The sequence below is a fragment of the Centroberyx affinis genome, unplaced genomic scaffold, assembly GCF_046629955.1.
Source record: "Centroberyx affinis isolate AG114_WGS23_722 - 3 ecotype Tasmania unplaced genomic scaffold, CSIRO-AGI_Caff_v1 ptg004294l_1, whole genome shotgun sequence".
Lineage (NCBI taxonomy): Eukaryota > Metazoa > Chordata > Actinopteri > Beryciformes > Berycidae > Centroberyx > Centroberyx affinis.
In genome coordinates, this window is record NW_027282012.1 from 5,769 (window position 1) to 13,991 (window position 8,223).

The following is an 8,223-nucleotide window of genomic DNA, read 5'->3' on the forward strand; positions in this document are numbered from 1 at the left end:
TATTTCTTTTTTCCTTTTTTGCAGGTTCTTGATGAGGAAATGCCTCAGAAAGGTTGTGGGGCCCCAAATTCCCCATCCACAATTGAAGATATTGAAGAGGTATGTTGTCATAAAAGATAGATTGTGATGATTTCATTCAATTCGGAAGTGTTTCCAGTAGGGTTGGGCGATGTGTTAAAATTTTCCAACCAGCCAACGTCAGCCCAACAAACAGCGATTGCCGATATTCGCACAACCTTATCCCCTGACATCCTTTAATGTGAACATCTAATTTTACTGAAACATTAAGTTACAGTCTATAGGCTGCTCTTCTTATAATACATCCATGGCACGGACAGAAAGGTTGTCTGTTGGCACGGCGTTATCAGTGTGCACGGAAGCCTGGCCCATGCTCTGTCTGTCCGACCGCCAATAACCCCGCGACGTTATCAGTTAGAAATTTGTTTTTCACTGCGTGAGAAAATGGACGGGTGGCGTCTCACGGTCTCACGGTCAATGTGTGAGAGTTGGCAGCCCTGCTGTACAGTAACTTAACTTAACGCACCTCACTGTGCTAACCGTGCTAACTCAAGGACCCCAGTAGAACCCCATGGTGGTCATCTGAGTTCCTAATTTAAAATAACATTCAATTACAACAGGCACGCTTTGAATTGCGCTTTACAGGTGAATTATTTGCTGAGTTGAATTCTCAAAGAGGCAGACCATTAAATTTGCAAAATAAAATGACAAAAATCACCCCAAAAATTGCCCAAAAAAAACCCAGCCATAGCCGATATATTCGTCCAGTCGCCCAACCACACACTGGTGCTCAACACGACTTGGACACGCTTGTTGTTGCTATGGTTTATGACTCAAGAAGTTATTGAAGTTGGTCTGTGTATCATCCGTTTATGTTTATGTTGTGGACTGACTTCTGCTACAGCTCTACTCTGCGCATGCACGGAAATTGCGCTGCATGCACCTCGCAGGACCTTGCAGAGCGAAGAAGCAGAATAAGTTACGCTGTTACCTGTAGCCTGCATAATAATCATATAGGCATTACCTTCATCAGTGGTGGTGGTGGTGGGGGGGGGGGTTATGTACATTTCACAAGGTAGTAGTTGTCTGTACGGGGATTATTTAAGGAAGGAAAGTAAAAAAATCTCCTCTCCCTTAAAAAATGTGATGTGTAACTTATTTAACGTCAAAGCTGATCTCATTATCATTACAATGCTTGGCCTACTGTAGCCTATACCTCGGGATATTTCTGCTCTAATAATGCCTATAGGATTATTATGCAGGCTACAGGCCGCCTGTCAACACTGGTGAACCGGATAGTAAGGTTTAATATCTGTCATGAACATGAAATCATTAAAATGAGGATTCTGCTTTTAGGTCCTGCGAGGTGCGTGCAGCGGTCACTTTCTGTGCATGCGCAGAGTAGAGCAGTAGCAGAAGTCAGTCCACAACATAAACATAAATGGATGATACACGGCCCCGACTTTAATAACTTCATGAGTCACAAACCGTAGCAACAACAACCGCGTCCAGCCGTGTTAAGGACTTATGCCGCTTTTCCACTGCATAGTACCGGTTCAACTCGACTCGACTCGCTTTTGGTAGTACCACTTTGGTTTTCCACTGCCGATAGTACCCCCTCATGCCCCACCCCCCAAACTGGTCGTCATAGCGACGCTGCGACGCTGCATGAAACGTGACACACAACTACAATGGTATGTGGCTGTTAGTCACAGCAAGGAGACAGATTTTATTTCAGAAGAGGCTGAAGGCAGCGAGACAGCAGGCTGCTCTCTGGCTGCTCAAGGCGACGCAAGAGGGTAAGCTAACCTGGTAGCTAACGTTGCCTGGTAGCTCGCTCGGAACCTTGCCGGAGGTGCTACGAAAAAAAGTACCAGGTACTACGTAATATGGTACCTGGTGCCTGGTACTTGCCCAGTGGAAAACCAAAAAAGGCGAGTCGAGCTGGTACCATGCAGTGGAAAAGCGCCATAAGTCTACTTGCCAGCAATGTGAACCCGCAAATGTTGAGTACCCCAAAGTTTTGTTAGAAATGTACAGTATGGGTCCCCAGCATTTAGAAACTGCCGGATGCTAACTTGCATATGTTGGTCAATTTGCATAATTAGCATAATCACCTATATGGACAATATTTCAGCAATTGCTTGGCTGATTTTGACAATATTGGAGTGGTTTTGGGGGTTACTGAGGATGCTGAATCCATTTCTGACGTTTTCAAAATTCAAAATGGCTGTTTAAACCAGAAGTGGCCATATTTCAACTGATATGAGCTGATTTTGATGAAGTTTCAGTCAATTTAGAAGTTTTAGAGGACGCTGAATCGATTGGATTGGACAGATAACTTATTTAGGTTATGTAGGTCTTGAATCACCCTTAAGGTTGCTGTACATTATCCCTTACGTGTCATCTGGAAACACTTCCTTTATCGTTTTCTGTATTTGCAGCGTGTTTTCTAAATGCTGCACGTGTTGTCAAATTGATGAAGATGTTTTCTTAATTTGCTTGTGTTTTGTCTATTTACATATGTTTTAAGTTGTAGTGTGTTGAGCTCTCAGGGCCACCGTATAAACATCCTCTCTATTGGTACATTCCCAGTACCTGTGTCCTGATTGTCCCTTTCCTCTGTGCTTTATCTGCTACAGATGATGACTGAGAGAGACCAGATCCAGACAAGTTCAGTGCTCTGTCCACTCAACAGGGTTGGAAAGGTAAATTATACCTTTTTAAGCAGTGAACAATAAAAATATGACCTCCAGGTTAGGTGGTGAGTAACCTCACTTTAGTTTTAAAGAATAATTGTATTTATTTCTGTAGCTTAATTTGGCGTGTTTGATGGGTTTACATTAGGGCTGGGCGATATGGCTTATAAATAATATCTCGATATTTTAAGGCTATGCCGCAATATATGATATATATCTCAATATTCAGGCGCCAGGTGACAATGGAAAATATAATGGAATATAATTCAGTAAGGCTCTCAGGCGTGCTGTATTGCTTTCAGATATTTATTCTCCTGTAGATCAACATTTCTCATTTAATGATATCCCTGCTGAGTCAACACACGTCGGCATGATTTACTCTTCTGTCCTCTTTTGTGTCTTTTGTTTGGGGAAGTAACCTCTTTAAATGTGCATGTGGCACCTATTCACGTCAATGATAAATTAATTCATTTTAATTAATTTATAAACCCCTGGACTTTAATAGCTCAAATGTGTTTCAACAAGATTTCTGCTCATGTTCAAAACGTTTTTTCTCATCCAAAACATATCCCACATATCTGTTTTGGGATGATTTTTAGAAACAAGAACACATTTTAGTCATAACCAATTAAAATGTTGATCAAATCTATTAGAGAATGAGACCTTGTTAAAGTGTCTAAATAATTCTGAAAAAAACCTTAGTGTTAACCATTCCTGCTCAGCTTCCAGACCATAGTCGGGATCACAGGGGAGATTTTGATTTCCTCCAGGGCCAAAGTCGATTCTCACTTCGGGGGCTAACCCCTTCACTTTCCCAGCAGTTGGGGAAACAACACACAGGAACTTTACTTTGGTCTGAGAAGCTGCAGCCTTTATTCACTGACAAACTAACCTACACTGTACATTTACTGCCAGATTTACAACTGCACAACATAATGTCTTCACTCGAGATAAATGATCATCTCTCTGGACTTCAGGGGTTTTGTGGTAAAGTAACAAAGAGTCATAGAAGTTTTTATTTTACGTGCATGAACTTTTTTATCTCATGTGCACCATGATTACCATGATGACATGTTGGAGTTGTGCAGATTCTCACTAACAGCAGTAAAAGCCTTTCGCCTGCAGCTTTCTATCCAGTGAGTGACTTAATGTTAGTGTGTGCTGGACACACGCCCACAAAATGTCCATAACTGTTTGTGTAGACCAAGTTATAGCAAAGGATGGCAGTCAGCTCTAACCTCAGTGACAAATACAATGCATTCCCTCTAGCTGCTTTAAATAGAAGCCTTTATGTAATTTGTCAATGTAAAGCTTTTACTGTGAAACGAAGAAGTGATTGCTTTGAATTAGTAATAATTCAGTACCATCAAATACAACCCCAATATGCTGTAGGAAAGCTTTAATTCTGATAGGATCGCACTGCATTTCATTTGAATGGTGAAAATTAACAAAATTAACCTCACAAAGATTGACAGGTCAATCATGATGGTCAGCTTGGTGACCCCTGCTTTAGATTTAGAAGTTTGGCCTCTCATCCAATAGGCTTCTTCAGTTTTCACTGTATGGCCAATTACAGAATTGTGGCCTTAAATGATGCTACTATATATTACAGTTTTTTCTGATTGCTTAGGCACTATCTTTGAAACTATAGGCTATTTTTGCAAAACTCTACCCACTAACCACAAAACCTTAGGCTACACCAAACCAGCAAAACATTATACATCTCTTGCAAAAGCAAACAATTCTTGCAAAACTCTTCAAACTCTTTTAAAAAATGTGTTTTTGCGTCAATACAGTTCACACAGACCATCATTTGAATAAGCACACGAAGCACCAACTACACACTGATAGTATAAATGGAAAACACTTGTGGCTTTTGCTTTTTCTGTGTGCAGGGCATAGCAGCTTGCAATAAAGTTTTGTCATACATGTAGTAAACACACATACACACAGGTATCCAAATGTATAAAGTATGGATGTGTATTCTGAACATAACACACTATCAAAATAAATAAGGGGAAAAAGTAATTTTTTTTTTCCTCAAAATGTTCTACAGTAACACTCCTCAAACAACAAAAGCGCAGTAGAAGAAAACAAAAACATTTGTTCTAGAAATGGAACAGAACAGATAAAATTATCTATCTGGCCATAAGTTTACAGTCTTGCTAGAAGTGTGTAAATTGCAAACTGAGTGTAAAGCAGTGAGTTGTGTTTACAGTTTTACAAAAGGTGTGTTTTAAAATTACAAACTGAGTGTAAAGCAGTGAGCTGTGTTTACAGTTTTACAAAAAGTGTGTTATAAAATTACAAACTGAGTGTAAAGCAGAGAACGTGCATTCAGTTTGGCACACTTGGTAAATGCATTGGCTACAAGTGTTAATGGTTTCAGAGATAGAGCTTCAAGAATCACTGTTAGTGTTTAAGCATTCAGAAAAAACTGTAAGCTAAAAATATTATTAATATCCAATATGAAGTTGTTGGGGTTTTTTATGTCCAACTATTCATGTGAGTTTTACTAATTTTGTTTCCCAGAAGAAATTGTGTTTAGCGACGCTGAGGCCAAGGACAGTGGGAGCGAATCCGATGACAGTGACAACTAGCGAGCCTGTGGAATCTGCATCAGACTCTACAATCACGGAGCAGGTCCATGACATTGGAGATTTTGGTAGGTTACTTCACTTCTGGTTGTGTTTCTGTTGATAAAATGTATTTTTTCATGTGAAAAAATTAACTTTTGGCAAATTATGTGTTTAGCAGGAACAGTGTCATCAGTGTCGTCCACGGTAAATGAGACTGCCCCTCCCTCTGAAGGTAAGCCAAGTTTGATTGTAAAGCATAAGACACAAAAAAGCACTGAGGTAAGGTATAAAAGAAAGAAAAGGCAATATAAATAAGATTAAAAAGAATAAAATAGAAGCTAAAAGTAAGGTAAAATGGAATAAAACAGACTAAACAGAAAAGATTATAGTGCAGTTACAGTGCACTGTAAGATATGAATAAATATGGGCGCCCCGGTAGTCTACACATACCAAATAAACTACAAGGTCCATGGTTGGATTCCATCCGAGCACCTTTGTTGCATGTGATACCCATCTCTCTAACCCGGTTTCCTGTCTCTCTGCACTTTGAACTTTCGAAATGCAAAAATGCCAAAAGATAGTCTTTAAAAAGAAATAAGACATGAATAAATAGCCCTAAATTTAATTAAATAAAAGGCGGTGGCAATGAGAAACTACCACATCTGTACAAAAAATTCTGAATGCTTAAACACTAACAGTGATTCTTGAAGCTCTATCTCTGAAACCATTAACACTTGTAGCCAATGCATTTACCAAGTGTGCCAAACTGAACGCACGTTCTCTGCTTTACACCTCAGGTTGTAATTTTATAACACACGTTTTGCAAAACTGTAAACACAACTCACTGCTTTACACTCAGTTTGCAATTTACAGTAATACTGTAACACATTTCTAGCAACACTGTAAACTTATGGCCAGACCCACAAAGAAGGTGAGATTTGACCTATTTTTTTCTGTTCTTTTTTTTCTAGCACCAATGTTTTTTTCTTCTACTGCGCTTTTGTTGTTTGAGGAGTGTTACTGTAGAACATTTTGAGAAAAAAAAAACTTTTTCCCCTTATTTATTTTGATAGTGTGTTATGTTTGGAATACACATCCATACTTTATACATTTGGATACCTGTGTGTATGGGTGTTTACTACATGTATGACAAAACTTTATTGCAAACTGCTCTGCCCTGCACACAGAAAAAGCAAAAGCCACAAGTGTTTTCCATTTATACTATCAGTGCGTAGTTGGTGCTTTGTGTGTTTATTCAAATGATGGTTTGTTTGTACTGTATTGACGCAAAAACACATTTTTTAAAAGAGTTTGAAGAGTTTTGCAAGAATTGTTTGCTTTTGCAAGAGATGTATAATGTTTTGCTGGTTTGGTGTAAGGTTTTGTGGTTAGTGTGTAGAGTTTTCAAAGATAGTGCCTAAGCAATCAGAAAAAACTGTAATAAACTAGATGAAAACTGTCACATAAACAGTATCCTTAGTTAATTTCATTATACCCCTTTGACTGTTTCAGGGACTGTGTCTGTCTGAATGGGGCTTTAGTCACAAAATGCTAGACTCAACTAGTCCTATTTAAAATATGGTGCAGTCACTTTTCAAGCAGTGCTAATGACACTCTGAATGTGGCCTAAGTACTGACTCTCAGTTTTAAGGGTGTTAGAGGTTGTTCAGCAAGCAAGCAAACTTTATTTATACCGATTTTTTTAAAACGGGGACTTGAGAGCTAAAATTACACTTTGACAAAAAAAGCTTATCTCAAATTCCACTTGCTACCTTTTTCTGGAGCTTTCACAGAGCAGAGCAAACTCTGTCTGATGAAGACTGTGAGACTACTATTTGGTAGGTCAAGATGCCCAGTTCCTACACTGTTTATCTAATGTGGATGTAAATGTTATACAATTTTAACTGAGAGTAAGTCTTTAAACCCCATAGTCAAATCCAGTGTGTTGAGTACAGAGTCATAACAACTTAAAATGTGTCTCTAATGCAAAGTAAATGACTTAATTCCATTCAAATATCAAAAGGTTCAGCCACTTAAATAGATGAACAGCAAACACATAATCAGTCATATTGTAAAATTCTGAGTGATTCAAGTGAGCAATCAACTGGAAACCTAAAGCAAGTTATCAATAATTGTTAAACAATATTTGCTTGTCAACTGTGGCATTAGTTGAACTCAAACTGGCCAACACATTTTGTTTTCTGTTTGTGTGATATTTCTTTCTACTTTGCATATCTTCCAGGAAAAGATGCTGCTGAAGAACATGGGTCCAGAAGAAAGAGTGCCAAAGAAAGCTTGGTCTAAGGCTGAGGTTGCTGCAGTTATGAGGCATTTCAGAGATCACATATGTAAAGGACAACTGGCCACCAAAAACGAATGCAGTCACTGCAAGCTGGCAGAAGGCCCCGTGTTGGCACAAAGAACAGTGCAAAATATAAGGGACTTTGTTAGAAACCGGGGAATAGCTGCACAGAGGCAGTCACAGAAAGAAGATCTGTAAACCTACTGGCAACCATTTGTGTTCCTTTTTTTCATTGTGTTGCCTCAGGATTAAGTGCACTTATTTCGATGCACTTGTTTTCACGTACACGTTTGATTCACATATTTTTGTTAACATGTTCATACTTCTATACAATATTATATTGTTATATTATAATATTATGTGCCAATGTGAACAGTACTTCAAGTGCAAGTGCACTTTTTCTGATAATAAAATGACTGTCCCATTAATGCTTTGTGCTGTCAGGTATGTGTATTAATGTTAATGAGGGGGAATTTAAAAAGTGACATCATTGTCCCTTTAAAGACCCAACAGTGTTTTTTTGTACCTTTATAAACCACAAAAGAGAGCTGTCTGCGTAAATCACAATAGTGTCAGGGTGGTGTGTATGAGGTTCTGTAGGGTGTATCGGAAATCTAAAGTGACC

General features: G+C 38.8%; 1 long non-coding RNA gene across 1 annotated transcript; it reads left to right on the forward strand.

Annotated features, from left to right (window-relative positions):
• The first annotated feature begins 5,249 nt into the window (after positions 1-5,249).
• Positions 5,250-7,905, forward strand: LOC139664502 (uncharacterized). The gene is made up of 3 exons (XR_011696847.1): positions 5,250-5,382; positions 5,472-5,528; positions 7,539-7,905. It is a non-coding gene; the product is annotated as an uncharacterized lncRNA (long non-coding RNA).
• Positions 7,906-8,223: the final 318 nt, after the last annotated feature.